The 19,236-nt window shown below is 40.6% G+C and overlaps 1 protein-coding gene across 1 annotated transcript in view; it reads right to left on the reverse strand.

The window, feature by feature from the left end:
- RNF144B (ring finger protein 144B) overlaps nucleotides 1–19,236 on the reverse strand; it is a 143,547-nt gene that overhangs the window by 96,066 nt on the left and 28,245 nt on the right. Inside the window, exon 2 of the mRNA XM_081146078.1 lies at nucleotides 14,396–14,476. The gene's annotated coding sequence lies outside the window, so the exon portion shown is untranslated. The remainder of the gene's footprint in view (nucleotides 1–14,395; nucleotides 14,477–19,236) is intronic.

Raw genomic sequence — 19,236 nt, forward strand, 5'->3', positions numbered from 1 at the left:
TTGAAATTCCTAATTTAATATGTATCGTATTTATTTCACAGGGCCTGCTTTAGGAAAAAATGCAGAGTGACCTATACAGTATTTTAAGGAAGAGAGACTATTTGTCAAAGTATCACAATAAGTAAAAGCCGACCTTTACAAATTCATTCTTTGGCATTTCTTTTCAGAAAATGTTTTCAATTGCAAGAAGGGGTGTGTCACAGCAGGCTTATTCATTTGACCTGAGCTGGTGAAGGAGAAAGACAATGGAAGTTGAATTCAGATTGTAGGTTTCCATGTCCACAGGCCCAGCAAGTTATTTAACCTTCCTGCCCCTCAGTTTCCTAACCTATAAACGGTTGATAATTATAACATGCTTAACTTTATAAACATGTTGTGAGACTTGCATTGGTTTAAGTACGAGTGAAGCATTTGGTAGACTGTTAAAATGTAATTACATGCTAACTAAGTGTAAACTTTTGGAAGGAGTAACATAAATGTTTCTCTCAAAGTCACCACCAAAATTCCTAGTAAAAATCCAGTGAAATTTAAAGACTAGAAAAGAAAGTCAAATTTGGAAGAAAGTATAAACTTAAAAGGTCACTTAGAAAATTAACCCAGGCCAGTTTACTTGAGCTTTTACATTTTTAAGTTTTGCAGCGAAGCAAATTTGTAACAAACCTACAGAAAAACAGTGTGGTTTGGCTGCCAGTAGACATAGTTTAAGAATTTCCAGAGAAGGGCACAAAGATTTTAACACAGCACATTCTATCAGAGCAAAGCACAACAGCCCTGAGAAGCCACCAGAAAAACTCGACCGAAACAAGCATTTATTTAACTTCAAAGAACCAGTAGTGACTTGCTGGTTGGTAAGGGGGGCGGAGGGGGAATGAGTGCAACATCAAAATTCTCCTGGGGCCTTTTCTTCCCAGTTATAAAAGTTTAAGTGACAACCTTCCAGAGGCCAGTCAACCTTCTTTTAAAGGGTCTGGAGTGACTGACAGGTGTTCGGCAGTCATTCAATCCTTATGATTTGCATTACAAATCAGAGCATGTGAGGACAGAGCAGGCATGTCTGAGGCTCTGGTCCAAATCCCTCATTTTATAAAGAAAGAAACTGACACATAGGCAAATTCAATGGTTTTCCCAGCTCTCGTGTTCATTCATTAAAAATAGACACCAGAGTCTAAGTGTTTCATTTAATGTGGAAACTACTTTTTCAAGGAAAAAATAATTTTCCTCCTTAGCCCAAAGAAATTAGATACATTGGATTAATAAACAGCCCAGATCACTGTCTCAGGGTCTTTTTATCAAAGGCTGCTAAAGCTCCTTAACATTTCAACTGGGGGTTTTCATATAAGGGAAAGAAATAGGCTTTTTCTCTCTTTCAACTTGAAAATCCTGAGACTTATCAAGCTATAATTGTCTCTGTCTCGGGATAAAAGTCAGCAGACCTGTATATGTAAATGGAAGAGACTCATTCAAAATATTTTCTTACCATTATTATGACCATACATAAAATCACCCCCATATTCAAGAGGCAGACTTTGGCCCTCTTTCAGAGAGATGCTCCTGCCTACAACCGAATACATCATCCCTTTAACCTTCCAATTATTCAGTGATCGGCATCACATATACTGGAGGAGACGCCAATAAATTCAAAGGGAGATGATTTACCAATACTAACACAACTACACAAAGCAAATAATAAAACTACCATCCAGACTAATAATTTCCAAATGTCTGGGTACCGTGTTCAACTGAAAACATTTTCCTATATACTCTAAGGAAAACCTGTGCTTTGTATCAGCCATCCAGGCAGAAACTCGCACATAAGAATGAGGCTTCGGAGAAGCCAAAAATGGCTCTAAATAATCACAATTACACCTGCCAATCAACGGAGCCCACTCTGTGCTAAGCATTCCTACCACCCGTTATTCCACCTAATGCAAGTAACCCTGCCGATGGGAATTATCATCCTGGGTTTGAGAAAACAAAGTCTCACAGAGGTCAGTCGTTCGCCGAAGTTTACCCGGCTAATAGACTATAGAGCCAGGGTTTACACCCCGATGATTCTAACGCAGAAGCCAGAATTCCTTCTCCAGAAACACCATGTGGCTCTTCCCCCACCGGCCTGAAATCCACACCATTGTTTGCTCTCTTTAAATGACTTCAGGAAATGTCTTTGTTTTTTCTGAGACAGTGACCTACTCTGGCTAAGGCATTCACTCAGATGAGCATTTGTGATTAACAATTACTGTCACCCAACAAAAAGTAGACTCCGTGGGAAGAGGCCATAGGACAGGAAGGTGTTGCCTATATCAAACAAGGCAAAGAAAATTAAAGGAAGGTGGGCACAGAGGGGACGCTGGCTGGCCTCTGACAGTGTGGCAGTTGATATCCAGACGGCAGGCCACCAACCCGTCGTAGGCATCTTTTTCATATTGCGAACTAATAAAATGAATTAGAAGTTCGGCCCAAACCATTCTATTAAAAGAGCTCCTCTGAAAATACATTTGGGAAAACTCAGAAATGAATATATCTAGGCCTGTGGGTATGAAAAGACTAAAAGAACTTGCTGCTACGCCGAAAGAACAGTAAGGGACATTCAGAAATGTTGATTGCTACCATTGAAGTCTGAGGAGCTCATTCATTTGACTGATATAGTCACGCACATATTATGTGCCTGTTCCCAGATGTGATTTCCATCTACCATGTCCCCGGGCTGCATCGAGAACTCAGAAATGTCTTCATCTTTAGCCTGGACTATCTTTGGCAAGGAAATTTTTGCTTTTTTGGTTCTAGCTGGGCAAGGAAGTTGGCCTGTGACATCAGAGTTACAGGAAACAGAGTCTGTAAGACAAGGGAGGACCGTGAGGCTGAAGTAAAGTTGTTTCAGGCTGAAATGAGCTATTCCTCTCTTAATCAGAGCAAGACGCAGCGTGGGTGGGCGAAGCACCTTAATGTTCTTTGTTCGGAACACAGATTATACCTTTATGGGTACTTCCTGCTTCACTTTTAAGAGAAAAATGGGGAAAAAGCAAGTGGGTTGTAAGCATGCTGAAAAGAAAACGGATAACTTGTATTATGTTCTAAAGAGTGTATTTTAAATATCCTGTTTTCCAAAGATTCTAATTACATACAGGATTTTCAGGAATGTGTTGTTATATGAAAGCTGTATATGCTCACTTGACTAAGTACGGAGCCCAAGGAGTGTTACTGGAGATGATAAAGTTTACATGGAAATTATTCCGGAAGCAATGGCATACTGAGCAAATCTGACCTGGAGTAAATCATCTAACACCACCATTCTCTCTACGACAAAACTATTTTTAGTTATACTTGTAAAAGGGAACAAATAATAACAATGGCCAGGAAAGAAGCATAAGCAGAGACACTTTTCTTTTACTTAATATATGTAATCATGCCGACAAAAAAAGATACAGGATATTAAAGAAAGAAAGATTTCCATTCAAAAAAGGGAGCACTGGGGTTGGTAAATACACAATACAACATACAGATGATTTATTATAGAATTGTATACCTGAAACCTACAGAATTCTATTAACCAATGCCATCCCAATAAATTCAATGTTTTAAAAATGGAGAAAAGTAATGGACCAATATCCTTTATTTGAATGTATTTTTGGGATAAAGAGAGAAAAATTTATATCTATATATTACAGTAACTGAATAAGCTACTTTCAGTAAAAAGAAAATATCTGAAAAAGTTACTGTTTATGTTAACTACTAAATCATATTGATGTAATGTTTTCTCGTTCCTTCTTTAGTTTTAAAACAAACAAGAATTTAAAAAGAAAAATAAATTTTAATGATGTTATCCAAATTCAATAAAATGTCATGTGTAAACTACAATTTACACTTACGAGTAAAAATTGTACCCTTTGCAATTTGCACTCCGTCACACTGTTTCAAGTTTTAAACATACACAAAAACTCCATATGGTCACAAAGAGTGACAGAATTGAAGGAAGTAGATTTCTTCATCTGTAAAATGACAGTGCTGTCATTATTTATTTCAAATCTAGGATTTAACCACAGAAATGTATAGTTCTGTGTGGGTCAGAGAGTCAAACTAGACCTAAAATGAACTCAAACAATTGTGAACCTTTAGGAACCTACTTTCAAAATGAATGTGTACGGATCACTCACATTGGGGAAAGCCAGACCCCATGATGGCTAGCCCTGTGGACAGGCCCAAATAGCAAGGAACTGAGGCCTCCCACCAACAGCCTTCAAATGACTGAAGCTGTAGCCAACATCTTCATTGCAAACTCATGAAAGAGGCTGAGCCAGAACTGTGGTCCTAAAGCTGCTCCCAGATACTGACACTCAGATACTGTGGGAGAGAAGAAATGTTCATCATTTTTTTAAATGTTATTAACCAATGTTACCCCAATAAACTTTTTTTAAGTGAATGCGTACAGCTCAGTGTTTAAGTGGTTCTCCAAATTAACTTCCCTATAGAAACAATGTTTATAAGTAATACAAATGTGCTCATTTATAGCTTACATATACATTATTAAAACTCAACAGTAACCACAGCAGGACTTAGAACTTAGGCCAACAAAAGAGTTTTTTCAGGGAAGAGTATTTTATCGCTGACATTTGTTTAGAATTGTCATCCCGTGGTGATATTAAAAAGCAGGCCAACATTTACTGGTTTTGTTTTATATCCATACACAGACAAATCACCCTCTTTGGGTTCACCCACGACAGGCCACTCTTACTGTCCCACCCCTTGGTGGGTCATGGCCAGGGAAAAAAGAGATTTAAGTCAATTCTTGAATGAAATAAGTAATATAGACTCACTAAATGGAGAGTAGAGAATTACAACAGGTAAAAGAGCATGTGTTTAAACTATACCACCCTCTCAAGAATACCAAAGTACTGGAAAGGAATCTACATTTAAACTGCAATCTATGTCACAGATGTGGCAATTACATTAAAAATCTGTCCATGAGAATGGCTTAAACACAGATATTTTTCATATTTCAAGATGTAACTGTCAGTGTTATTTTTGACTGCCACCGTATGTGGAATAATAACTTATTCCCCTTTTCTTAAAAAGGATGCTGAGGACACAAAAGTAAACCTGTGCCTCTACAAAGGCTACAAATAAAGAGATACCCCTATTGACAGGTTTAAAAACTCAAACAGTCTCACCAGGAAAACTATGGCACCTGAGCACAGTTCCTAAGCTTGTATTTGGGCCCTTATTTCTTATTGTCACACTGGCAATCCTGCCTTAATTCCAGTAGGCTGAACCACATGGCCATTCATATCCCAAAGAACAGCCAATCAATCCGCTTGCAAAGCCTCGAGAAACCTGACGGCTGTTGGCAGCTGAATCACACCACAGGTTTGTCTGCAACGACAACTGCAGTCCTGAGAGGCTTTCAAACGTGATGTGCAGTCTGGTGCTAAGCCAAGACTGGGGTCCTGGAATCAAAAACAAGGCTGTACAATGAGACACCTTACAGACTTAGCAGTCTTGTGAGCCCCAAATATTCTGCATGGCCCTGTGTTCTCTACAGGCATTTGATTTCATTAAATTCAATCTATTTCAACCCAAGTAATAGTTACCTCTAGGCCGGGTCCTGTGCTAGACAGTGGGGACTTGGGGGGCTGGGAGGGAGGAAGGAAGTATGAATAAAAGAATTCCTGTTTCAAAATGTTCTATGTCCAAAAGGGGAGACTGCAGGAACCCTGAGATAAAGGTAACAACAGAACAGAGGCCCTGGTACAAAGGAAACACAGAGGAAATAGCCTTCTGGAGGATCAGGGGAGGTGATAAAGAGCTGCATTTAAAGAATAAACCGGAGTTCACCAGGCAAGAGGCAGGAAAATCACCTCCAGTTGTATCAGGACTTGTGAATGTCCTGTCAATTTACCTTGCCCTTGAGTACCTTTAATACTGAAGACAATACCCATCATTCTTATTTCAACTGGACGGCCACAAAGGAATCTGTAATGTCTATTTCTCTTGGCCCACAAGTGACAAAATATTTGTGAATAAATAACTCATTTGCTGAGGACTTACCCTGTGCTAGATATATCACAGTAGGTATGTTAGTCCCACAAATTCCCCTAAAAATTATGTATATTATTATCTTTACAGATGAAAACCCCTTAGTTAGATCAAGGTCACCTGGCTAGCCAATGGCTGAGCCAGATTTTGAACCAGGTTCATCTAATGCCAATGGTTCCAGTCTTAATCGCCACTCCAGAGTTCCTCTTTTGAACATCCTATGCATATCTAAACCAATCCTTTGTTTTTCTGTTTATAAGAATCTCCAGGTTGACGTAGTTATGTTCTCCTTTTGCTCTGCCATGGAACTAGAGCTAAGTTGCCCTCCCACAATCGCATCAGCCAGAGCCCCTGCTTTCGGCGCTGGCCTAGTCACAAATCACATGTTGAACTTGTATAGGGAAGTGGGAGAAAGTTTAGTTTGCAGGACATGGAGCTTTTTTTTAGCTTGGGGAGTCCCTGCTTCCAAAGATCCCCATTTTCTCTTTTTTTTTTAATATGTTTTTATTGATTTCAGAGAGAGGAAGGGAAAGGGAGAGAGAGATAGAAACATCAATGATGAGAGAGTCACTGATCGGCTGCCTCCTGCACGCCCCCTGCTGGGGATCGAGCCCGCAACCCGGGCATGTGCCCTGACCGGGAATCGAACCACGATCTCCTAAATCACAGGTTGATGCTCAACCGCTGAGCCACACCGGCTGGGAAAAGCCCCCCATTTTCTGAGTAGCAGAAGGAAGAGAAGCTCTGCAGCTGAAGTGATTCAAGAAGGAACTTGAGATAATTGAATACCTCCATGTGCTTCATTCCACTTAAAGTTCTTCCGATGAATACAATATGAAAACAGCAGAACTAGATGGACCCAGTGGACTAAACCCAAAGAAAATGTCTTTCCAAAGCTCGGAGGGCATGCAAATATTACCATTTTTTTTAGTGCTTGTATTTTTAAAAGAAATGGAAAAAATGGGCTAGGGAGGAAGAGTCCGCATAAAAACAAAGACCCACTGAACTGCTAAGGTCAAAAAGGAGAATCCTACCCTGGCCAACTCTTCCTCTGAGTTGTTTATGGCTCACCCCTGGTTTCCCAGCCCTAATTCTCTCCCACTACATCTGACCCTTGAACAACACGGGTTTGAACTGTGCAGGTCCACTTGTACACGGATTTTTTTCAATAAATATTTTCTCTTTATTATTAGATATTCTTAATAACATTTTCTTCCCTCTAGCTTTGTTGTAAAACTACAGTACATAATGCAAAATGTGTGTTTAATTGACTGTGTATATTATCCATAAGGCTTAACTGTAGGCTATTAGCAGTTAAGTTTTAGGGGAGTCAAAAGTTACATGTGAATTTTTGACTGTGTGGGAGGTCAGCGCCCCTAACCCCCATGTTGTTTGAGGGTGAACTGTACTTATAAAAGAAAATAGTACATGGTGGTCCGCTTAATTTCCCCAATCATCTGAAACAGCTCCTAAACAACTAACTCCAGGATCTTTGAATGTGGCACAATTTTCTTGCTTTTTAAGGAAATTAAATGAAATTGTGGTTGGAAAAAGAACTGGCTAAGCATTTTTTTAAAAGTTCAGAACAGTCTAAATTATGGGTTTGGACACACAAGAAAAAGAAAGTTTTGTTTTGTTTTAATCCGATTTTAAACTGAATTAGTTGAGGCTGCTGAAAAGATGAACTATATAATTACAGCAATCTACGCAGATAATACAGCTACAGCAAAGGGATACAGTCAGACTCAAGGACAGAGACTTAAAACCTTTTCTCCTGCTTTCTCCACTAACGTCATTTTTCTCTTCAGTAACAGAAAAGGGAAACATAAATATTATATTGCATATTTAATGTGCAAAAATCTCCTGACATTCCATTTAAAATTATATTTCTTACAAAATATAAATTTTATCACTTCTTGTAAAATAAATGTATCTTTTTACAGAGGAGGGGGAATTGTTCCTTAAAGGGTTACTAAATACATTTATTTACACTTAACATAGGTTTCTCACACATAAACAATCAGGCACCATTCAATGACAGGGATATAGCCTGAGAAATGCGTTGTTAGGTGATTTCGTTGCTGTGTCAACGAAACCTAGATGTATAGTATAGCCTACCGTCCTAGGATACAAGACTGTGCAGCATGTTACAGTATAAAACACCACCAGATTAAATCAAGCACAAGAGAAAATGATGCAATCAAAAAACAAGAAAACAGCCCTGGCCAGTGTGGTTCAGTTGGTTGAGCACCAAAAGGTCACCGGCTCGATTCACGATCAAGGCACATGCCCAGGTCCGATTGGGGTGCCTATGGGAGGGAACCAATTGATGTTTCTCTCTCACATCAATGTCTCTCTCTCTCTCCCCACTCCCTTCCTCTCTCTTTGAAGTCAATAAAAATATACTTTTAAAAAAGAGACCCAGAAAACACAAGATGTATGAGGCAGCTGCTGCTGATGTAACACAACATACTGTTTTACAGCAAACTTTTTTTATAAGTAGGAAGAGTGCACTGTAAAATATTGATTAATGATTTAAAGTATAATGGAGTAAATACATAAACCGGTAACAGTCATTACCAAGTAGTATGTACTGTAGATAAATATATGTGCTACACATTTATACAACCGGCAGCACAGTAGCTTTACACCAGCATCCACACAAACGCACGAGAAATGCGTCCCCATGGCTATGACATCACTAGGCAATGGGAATTTTTCAGCTCCATGATAATCCCACGGAACCACTGTAGCACATGCAGCCCGTCATTGCCTGAAACGTCGCTATGCGGCACATGACTAAACCAATGACACTCATAATACATGTAAAGGAAGGGACTAATACTGCCTTAAGACTCATTCTTATTGAAATGTCCTAAATATTAAAATAATTTTTAAGCACCGGCAGCTTGTTATTAAACACCTTAAAAAGCCACACTGAATCGAATTACTATTCCCGCTTCATCTTTGGGACTGAAGAGAATCTCAGAATGTACTAAATATCAGGGCAGGGATACAAAAATCAAATGTCCACAAGACCCAAGAGTCTCTCTCTTATGTCACACCGGCAGAACTTGGGCGTAGCTGAGCAAGCTTTAGAAGCAGAAAGCCACGCTGCCGTGAGTTTGATCATTAACTTAGAATGTCTCTCCGATGTTCAACCTGACATTAAGATAACATGAGTATTACAATGCAATGAGAACATATATGTTTTTTTAAAGTGATTTGTTTAAATGTTTTCCTTGAAAATTGAAACACAAAAGGCAATGCTAGCAACTGCAGCACACAGTGAATGTCACTTTAGGGAACAAATAACTAACTTGTTTAACAAGGAACCAGATTTCAGAGATAGTGACAGAAAACCAGATCTACTGATGCATGTTTATTCCCTCAAGGAGGGTGATTGAAGCAAAAAGATTAAGTGGGTGCCTTAAGTATTAAAATGCAACATGAAGGACATAGCTCCTTTAAAGACTTGACAATAAACTTGAACTTATCCGTCACACAGATCAGGTGTAAGACCAGGGTGTGTTTCTAAGAGCAGCAATGCTGCCGCTCAAGCACCAGGCCGGCAATATTGTTCCCACTGGCTTAAAAGACTCAGAAAGAGCTTCAGCAAGGGATTTTCAAGCGCATATGAAATGCGGTAAGGAAACAGAAAATGGGACATGGGAAACCTGAACGTACTGAAGGCAATTCACTTACCAGGAAATGCTACAAAAATAATCAGCTCGTTCAATGAAAACACAATGCAGAATTAGGTCAGCAACTCTGAAAACATGATCCAGAATGAGGTCAACAGCACAGACCTAGAAACCTCCTTCCGCCCCGACTCCGCGCGTCCTTCCCTCGGTCCCCGCTGGCTGCCTCTCCAGGGGGAGGAGCGCAGGCCCGTCCTCCCACGAGGGTGTCCCCGCGTGTAAGCCACGTGGCAACCTGTACAGAGGCCCGGCCACGGGGCCTTCGGCCTGGAGGTGGCCGTGTGGGCGCAGCTGAAAAGACCCTAAACTGTCTCCGCAAAGAACTTCTGTTGCTCACGGCCGGACCCAGAGTCAGCCCTGGAAACTTCTTCGTGGCTCCGTCACCAGAAAGTCTGCAGAGGAGGGAGAGAAGCAGGCTGCGAAACAGCTCTCCCCATTCCCTTTCAAGACTCCGGTTCCTTAGATGTTTTAAACGACAGCTCCCGGGTGGGCCACGGAGGTGGTCCCACCCGGTCCCTGTTAAGACTGGCCCCTCTGCCCTTCTCCTCTGGATTCCAGGGTCCTCTTTCTCCCTTCTCTGCAGGTGCCCGAAGCGCAGATGAATCCGGATACACTGCCACGTATGCCCCAAAGCTTCGGCTGGCCTCTGCTCTGCACCCCCACCCCATTTTCCCACTTGCTTAGTTGAGCTGGGAGTGCTGGAGATGATGTGAGGACACAAACGCACACTGAAGCGGGAATAACGGACAGGCTTCGGCCCACCCCAACTCTGCGCTCCCTCTCGCCGTGGGCCCAAACCCATCCTTCAATCCCTGTAGTCTAGGTAACATGCAGAAGGAATCTGGGGGGAGGCTGGGGGGAGAAGTTTGTTTTCCTCTTTACCCATCAATCACAACACTTGCTAGCCTCAGAAAAAGGCAAGGAAGCAGCCGGGTGACAACTCGGAACTTCTTCAAGGGCAGGACAACTGCACCCTGGCTCTGCTTTCTCCCACCCCCACCCGGGAGGGCAGGCCCAGGCCCCCTCATGCCATCTCCTCTCCAGTTTTCTAATTTTAACAAAGAAAGGAAATTCTAACACGTGTTACAACATGGATGAACCTTGAGCACATCATGCTAAATAAAAGCAGCCAGGTACCAAAGGACAAATACTTGTGAATCCACTTGCATGAGGTGCCTAGAATAGGCAAATCCACTGAGACGGAAACCAGAACAGAGGTTCCCAGGGGCTTGGGCGAGGGGGAACGTGGGGAGTTTCCATGTGAAATGATGAAAAAGTTCTAAAAAAAATGCAGACCTCAGAGATATTGCAGGTTTGGTCCCATACCACCGCCATAAAGCAAGTCAAACATTTTTTTTGCTGGTGGATGGTCTTGCCTTCAATTTGTAAAAACTGTGGCATCTGTGACACGCAATAGAGAGAAATGCAATAAAACGAGGTATGCCTGCAGACAGTGGTGATGGTTACGTGACATTGGGAATAGACTAAAGCCACTGAATTGCACACTTTAAAACGGTCAGTTTTATGTTATATATATTTAACCACAATTTTAAAACACAACAAAACAATAACAAAAAAGAAAAAAAAAATACCACCTTACACATAGCCCCCCCAGCCCCCCACCTCCCCCGTCCCACACTGACACCAGTTTTAGTCCTGGCACTTCAGTGCCTGTCTGTCTTCTCTGGTTACGGTTCCACCCAAGGAGGTCTGGCTCCCAGAGCAGAGGGACAGAAGCTCGACGGTCCTGATCTGCTGTTACAGGACAGAGCTGTGGAGGGTGGTCCTTGCGTTTTACCTGTGTCTCAGGAAGCGGGTGGACCCCATTCTTGTTACCCTGGCTCTCCCATGCTACCCCTGAGCCAAACTCCCAAGGGTTGGTCAGCGGGTGGCTGTGAATCCATATTCACTATTTGCAGGTAAGCCTTGGTGTGACACAGCCAAATCCATTCCCCGCCTTGAGTGGACTCCTCTGGACCCTTGGGAGCTGGGTAGATGCATCAGATTATTGAGCGAGCCGCTGGGAAGAGATACGGCCTCTCTACCATGTGCTTAGTGTCTCTGCAACACAAGCTATTCATTCATTAGATAGTATTCAAATGATTATGCCTTGCAGCTGTGTTGTACAGCATGGTGACTGAAGACAAACTTCTATGCGCCGGTGTGTGACCCTGGGCAGTCTCTTCGACGCCCAGTGCCTCGGGCTCCTCGCCCATAATGTGGAGATCATACTCATGCCTATCTCATACGACTCCGATGGACACTAAATGTGTTGCACAGAAAAGGTTCAGGAAAAATACTTAACACATACTGAGCGCTCAAAGTAAAGTGTTGTTCCTGTTGTTACCTGAGTCAGTCTAACACCCTCAGTCTTCACTGCTCATTGCTGACGTGTGTGACAGTTTTTATTCCCAATGTTTGACACTCTTGTCCCACAAAAATCAAGGAGTGGGGTGCAAGAAGGTGGCTTTACTTTTTATTTTATAACTCTCTCTACAGTGTTTTCACCACTTGTACTACAGTGGCCAAAATACCAGCCAGCCATCTGGCACATGCTCATCCAACCGAGTTCTCCACCTCATTAGAATTCTCAAGAAAGACGCTTTTTTAAAAAAACTAGGATCCAAAACTGTAAGCAGAAGGGAACAGAGATGAGGGGCAACATTTGAAACTCTGGTCCAGCTATTCCTGTCTCTACCCCTTTGACTTCCCAATTATGTAAACCACAAATTCCCTTTTTTGCATAGGCCAGTTTGAGGGGGGTTTCAGGCACTTGCAACTAAGATAGTCTTCACTGATAATCTTGAAAATGACATCATTAAAACAGTAGTGGAGCCCTGGCTGGGTAGCCCAGTCGCTTAGATCATCGCCCCTATGCACCAAAGTTGCTGGTTCCATCCCCGGTCAGGACAAATACAAGAATCGGCCAATCAATGCATAAAGAAGTGGAACAACAAATCGATGTTTCTCTCCCTCTCTCCCTCTCCATCTCTCTAAAATCAATGAATAAAAATTTTTTTTAAAATAGTGGAAATATTGATATCCATTTGATCTCTCTATTCCTCCAGTGTTGTTTCTGACATACTTTTAATGAAGAAGAATAAAATTAATTTCCAGCTAAATGACTGAGGAAATTATTGCACTCTGTAAATAATGAAGACTCTCTAAGGAACAACAGAAGCAGGGCTCGCTGTCTAGAATTCAAGCCAGCCTATTCATCAAAGACTTTAAGTAGCGCTGAAAGGACTGAGAGGTCCATCTCTTACAGGCACTTCTGCCATTCCCCAACACGACCCTCCCCTCGACCCCACTGCCCAAGGGTGGGGTTCATGCTCCTTCCGCTCACACCTGGGAATGCTGTCCACCTGGGGAACCTTGTCTTCCCTTGAAAGGCATTAGGCACTGCATCCTCAGTGAGGTCTTCTCCTGTCCACCCATAGCCTGAACTCCTGAGCTCCGTGGCACTCCTCTGAGCATTTATGACTTTATCATGGCTTATTTCTATGCCTGTTTTACCTGCTAGTCCTTAAAATGCTTGAGGGAAGAAACTCCCACAATCATTTCACCAAATGTAGCACCTGGCACAAACTAGGCACTCGACACAGGGTTGATGAATAACAGATGGGCTGAATCTTCTGACACAGACCTCTTTAGGCTTCCACTTGGGGGTCTCCTTGCAGACTTGACTAGTTGTGAAACCCCCTGCCCAAGTTCCCTAGAGTGAGGCCCATCTGGACCTCTGCCTTACCCTGCTTTTTGGTTTGGCTTCTGTGTCCTTTCCTCCCCTTCTCTGCCTGCTGTTCCCAAGACTCAGTTCAGACATTATGGGTCATGAAGATATTATCAAGATATGGAAGTTCCCTTTGGGATCTCCTTAATTTTTATTTCACCATCACAGATGGGGAACTATGAAGTGTGGAGAAACTTTCAAGATGTAAAATAAGAGTTACTAACTGCAGTGAATGGATACTTGAAGTATGAACACACAGAGATATACCTGCAGACACAAGACAAGCAAATCCATGTACACAGGTGCACACACAGACACATAGTCACACAAAGGCATGCAAAAGGTGCCTGAAAATCTTACAGATTTAGAAATATGCTAAGAATCACTTTTTGTGTGTGTATATAAGACAGGAGTTGTATAATTCCACCAACCAAATTATTTTCCTTCCAACAGAGATGAATGTGCTAACATTTTATTTTTCCATGTAAAACGTACACCATTCAGAAATATATTTGTTTTATAAGGAAAAGTCAGTTAACAATGTCAGAGCATTCTTCGGGAGTTAAAAAACTGTGTAGCAACAATATTAAATCAAACACCAGATCACTAAACACTCTGGCCTCAATTATATGAAGGCAGATGGGGCTTATATCTATCTGGCAAATGTTTTTCTCATTTGTTTTCATAACATCAGAAATAGACTAATTAGACTTGATTTAAAATCTCAAGTGATTTTTGGCCTCTCACTTTTTATCTAGGCTGAATCCCAATCAGAAAGTCAATGAAATATAAACATTTGGCCACCATTTTTGCTTCAAGAAAAGTTTGAGGTTCGGCAGCAGTGTCTATATGAGTATTTTCTAGCAGTTGACAAAAGCTATCTGTTTCTAACACAAAACAAGTCACTATAAAGAACTTGATGGGTCTCACCTACCTGTCCTCTTTCTCCTGATCCAGTTGTCACAGTGTCCCAGGCTTCACTGTCTGAGTTGAAGGTAATTTCTAGACATGACACCTATATGCAAATATAAATTGAAGACTAATCAAAGTTAAGTATAAAACTCAGGATTATAGAATTTCAGACTTAAAAAAGATTTATCAGTCATTTAGTTCAGTCCCAACACTTTATTAACAAACATACACAGAACGATTGTAAAGTTTGCCCAAAGTCACAGAGGTGGGGACAGAACCACTGGCCCTACATCAGATGTCAGGTCAAACATTTTCTTCCACTGTTCATACTGTTTCCCTAAAGACTAGAGTACTTGCCTTAATAATCCCCTCTCACTTGTCAACACTTATGATAAGAACAGTGGGTGCCACTTGTAAAACAATATTAGGCTCATCTCAAAAGAACGATGCTGTAGTTGTTTTAATTGGCTGTATACCACTCCCTCTCCACCATCCCCCCAAGAAAAAATATAAGCTCTCAGTTAATAAGAGCAAACTGTGACCCAATCTTTAACCTTAAGGCATGCCTGATTTTTTTTTTTTTTATGTAAAACAAAAATTGGATTTTGGGTGGTGAACACACAATATACAGATGATGTATTATAGAATTGTACTCCTGAAACCTATATAATTTTATTAACCAATGTCACCCCAATAAGTTCAATTAAAAAATAGGATTATCATAACCTTTAGCATGGGTGTGGCAGGGGGATGGGAGGGGGTGGAAACACACCAAAACATTTGTATTAATTCTTTTCATGTCCTTGGAATATCAAAATCACCTGATATCCATTCACTGTTTTATTATTAAAGGTTTGTAAACTATTCACTATTGAAATTTATTAACATCAATTTGGTACTAAAGGTGTTACCTTGTGTAAATTAAAGCAGAATTCTTACAGTCTAAAGCGCCCTCTGGTGTTCCCATGTAAAAACTTCTTTTCAGATAATGTGCTGTCCTTTCTAATAATAGCTAGGGTTGGTTTTTGGCCTGGACCATCCAGTTTGGTTTAACATTTGCCATCTTGTCTGGTTTAACATTTGCCTTGACACAGTAAACCCTTGATTTTGCAGACCTTGATTTAACGACAAAATTTCCAGTCTGTATGTCTTATGTGAAAATTAACATCCTGTTAATTTTAAAACACTTTTAATCAAGGTTGGCTTATAATTAAATTAACAGGTGTTTTTTGTTGTTGTTGTTATTAATGCACTGATATTTTTAACAAATTTTAGCAAATAGGCCATATGTTGGAAAAAACACTGTAGTAATTTTGCCAACATAAATAAACATTACATATCTACAACTATAGTCTACATATTTAAATCCAAGGGTCACGGCTCATAAACAATGTTCAGCAAATGATTAGCATGTGGTCACACTGCCTCTCACAGTAATTGGTGCTGTCGTCACTGTTGTCTCATGGCGTGACTTTCTGCAGCAGTTTTAACACAGGCCGGCTGACGTTCCGACGTGCACTAAGCCACACCCCAGCAGTGTAGCATTTGTGTACTCAGGGTAACTGGTGAGTGCATGCATTTATTAGACCTATTCAGTATAAATTTAAAATTACAGTGATACATATAGAAAACTTTTCTGTGAAATTAAACTTTTCATGCATACTTAATTTTAAATACACAAACATGTCTACCTAAGTAAAAACAGGTAAACTAATTTTTCAATTTTTTAACCTACGCATTCAGAAAACCTACTTTATTATATAATGACTTTCAACTTTACCGGACACCCCCTCACCTGAATTAGTCCATTATATCAAGGTTTTACTATATTTTCACTTTATATAGTAAATATCTGTTAAATGAAAGCTTAAAAGAAGCTGAGATGGGTTGAGCAGCCCTCCACTTTGTATTTCCAAGCTTCTGCCATAGTTTTGTCCAATACTATGTGAAGCACATGAGCAGCGCTATGGACTGAATGTGTACCCCCTAAAAGGTATGTGTTGAAGCCCTAATTCCCAATGCGGTGGTATTTGGAGGTGGGGCTTTGGAGAAGTAATTAGGTTTAGATGAGGTCATGAGGATGGAGCCCTCACAATGGGATTAGTGCCCTTTTATAAGAGGAAGAAACCAGGGCCCCACCCCCACCCCACACACACATTAAGGAAAGGCCATGTGGGGACACAAGATGACAGCCATCTGCAAACCAGGAAACAGGCTCTCACCAGACACCAAATCAACTAGCTCTTGATCTTGAACTTCCAGACTCCAGAACTGTGAGAAATATCTGTTGTTTAGGCCACTCAATCTACTTTGTTACAGCATCCTGAGCTAAGACAAGCAGCAAACAGATGTTGCACTAACAAAGGATAACCAGCAATGACCCATTTCTATTTCCCCCAATCCTTTCCAAACACAATGGAACTACCATTTCCTTTTCAGGACAGCAGGGCATTTGCTTACAAAAGAAAATGCACCCAAACAGGAGCTGTCAGGACAGGGAACCCCTCCGGCCTCTGCGAGAACACCCTGATGCCGGTGCCCTTGAGTTTACCAGTGAGGCGTGCCATGCCCATGATCAGGCCTGCAGGATATAGGGAACTGCAAAGGCACAGCTGGTGGGGTCAGTGGGAAAGGTGGGTTAGGGTATTCCAAATATTTTCAGGCAAAAGAGGCCAAGAGTGATGCCTTAGAAGCATATGGAGGTCAATCTGGACACTTGGTCATTTCTTGTATGATGTAAAACTACGACAACTGTGTTATTTCACGATGCCTTGTTATTTTTCAATAAGCTCAAATATTAAGTGCTGAATTTCTGATTCTCAAGTAAGTTGATGAATGTGAAGTTGCACAAAAGGTCAGCATTTGCCAACCCTCACAGCCATGAGGGACAAAGCTATATCAATAACCGAGTGAAAACCCCAAAACGCAAATCTGCTGAAGAAGCATGAAAGCGGACATCAAAGTGAATAGCTATTTTGAGAACCCTGTACTTGAAGTTTATGATTTATCACATGCAGCTGCAGAGGTGCTTACATAACATTTACAGCCAGTGACTGTTCTTCTAAACTGACTTTGCCAATATATATATTTTTTTCACATAAAAGTTCTTAGTTTGTTAATCCTCTCATGAAAAACCTGCACAATCACCCCATAAAGTCACTGAAGAATTTTTATCCCTCTGTTGTCCAGTCTCCAGCTCACTTTTGCCAGCACCAACACTGGCCTTGCAGCCCCCTGACTTTCTTTGCTCTGTCCTGTGCTCTGTCCTTTCGTGGTTTCCTTGAGGTCTTCCATACAGGCCGCGTCTTGTAGTTCTATGTTTGGGTTCATTTCTTTGCATAATCCAAGGAATCCTAAATCATGCCAAGGCCACTTGTCTCGACACTATCAAAATGGGTTCTGAATCCAGATACAAAGATGACATCTGCTGTGGTCTTACCCATTTTGGCTAGTGTTTCCCGAATTTCTGTTTGGGGTACTGTTACCTTCCCAGGGTGAAGGACATCAATGACCATTTGTTTCTGCTGAAGTAGACTGTTGGTCATGAACTTCCTGGTCTGGCTAGTTACTGTGTTATTCATGATGAAGGCCAATCTTCAAGCAACCAGGGAAGAAAACAACCACCTTGTCAATTTTTTATTTCAAGTTTTTGTGTTCAGCACAAAAAGTGAAGCAAAAGCTATAATGTGTTTGGTAATGAAAACAGAAGGATTTTTATAAACAGTTCAGTGTTGCTAATTTCATGGTAGTGTTATCAAAGCTTCATCTAGAAAAGTCAATTGCAAAAGTGCTTTCATTTTTTTAAACTAATTCATGAAATCAAAGCAATGCTTCTAGAAATGTAGTCTGTTTAAGATGAAACACCTGACATTATTGTGAGTCTTCTCATAAATTTGGTTTAAAAGTTCAATAGGAACTATAAAAGCATTTGTGATAATACTGCATAATTTTGGTGGAACACTGTGTCCATGGTAAAAAAAAAAAAAGTGTTACTTAAGATGTCTAATTTTAAAATTAAGATATGAAGCAGGAATGTAATTGGAATTGGTTAAAGTGTAAACGTAAGTCATAATTTCACTCAAAGAAGTTTCATTATACCAACTGAAATAAAAGCTGTTATTTATTAAAATTTACAGGTTTTGAATATGCCAAGTATTAAAGTACAACATTTTTGTAATGAAGCTGATATTTAATTAAAAAACAAAAACACATCAGCATGGCCACATTAGACTGCTCTCTTAGCTGCCCATCATTAATTGAAACTACTGAGTAAATCAATGTGTCCTATCAATGGTATTGAACTTTTTCACAAATGAGTCCTCTAGATTTGGGGTGCCTTTTTTCAATAGCAGTTAGGAAAAATAATTTTATTGATGCTTTTCTCCAGCAGGTAGACATCATAGCAACATCGTGCAATACAGGAAGCTGTTGCTAAGCAACCATTTTGGTGTTTAAAAAAACCCCAAACCTTCCTTTTAAATGTCTGCAGCACGTGAAAAATTAGATAAACTCTCCCTACAACTTTAAGCAAACTCATACAACTTATAAAAATTATGTCATCCTTTTTTCCCAATAGCAGTTAGAAATTTTAAACAAAAAAATTCAAGGAGCACCAGAAATCTTCAGCTTCTGAGGCTTTTGGAGAATTACAATTATTGAGAAACAGGAAGGAAGACACTGAAATATCCCAATCCTAGCAGAGTGAATAAATTAAATGATGGGCACTCAAGTCATGTCCAAGGTTTAATACTGAAATTCCATAATTGTTCTTTGGAATATATCCACTTGTGGGTAGAAACTTTTATAATGTCCAATGGGATGGAATAAAATTTAGGAGCGCCTTTGATTTTGTAGCATCCAGTT

The sequence above is a fragment of the Miniopterus schreibersii genome (genome assembly GCF_964146895.1).
Source record: "Miniopterus schreibersii genome assembly, chromosome: 8".
NCBI lineage: Eukaryota > Metazoa > Chordata > Mammalia > Chiroptera > Miniopteridae > Miniopterus > Miniopterus schreibersii.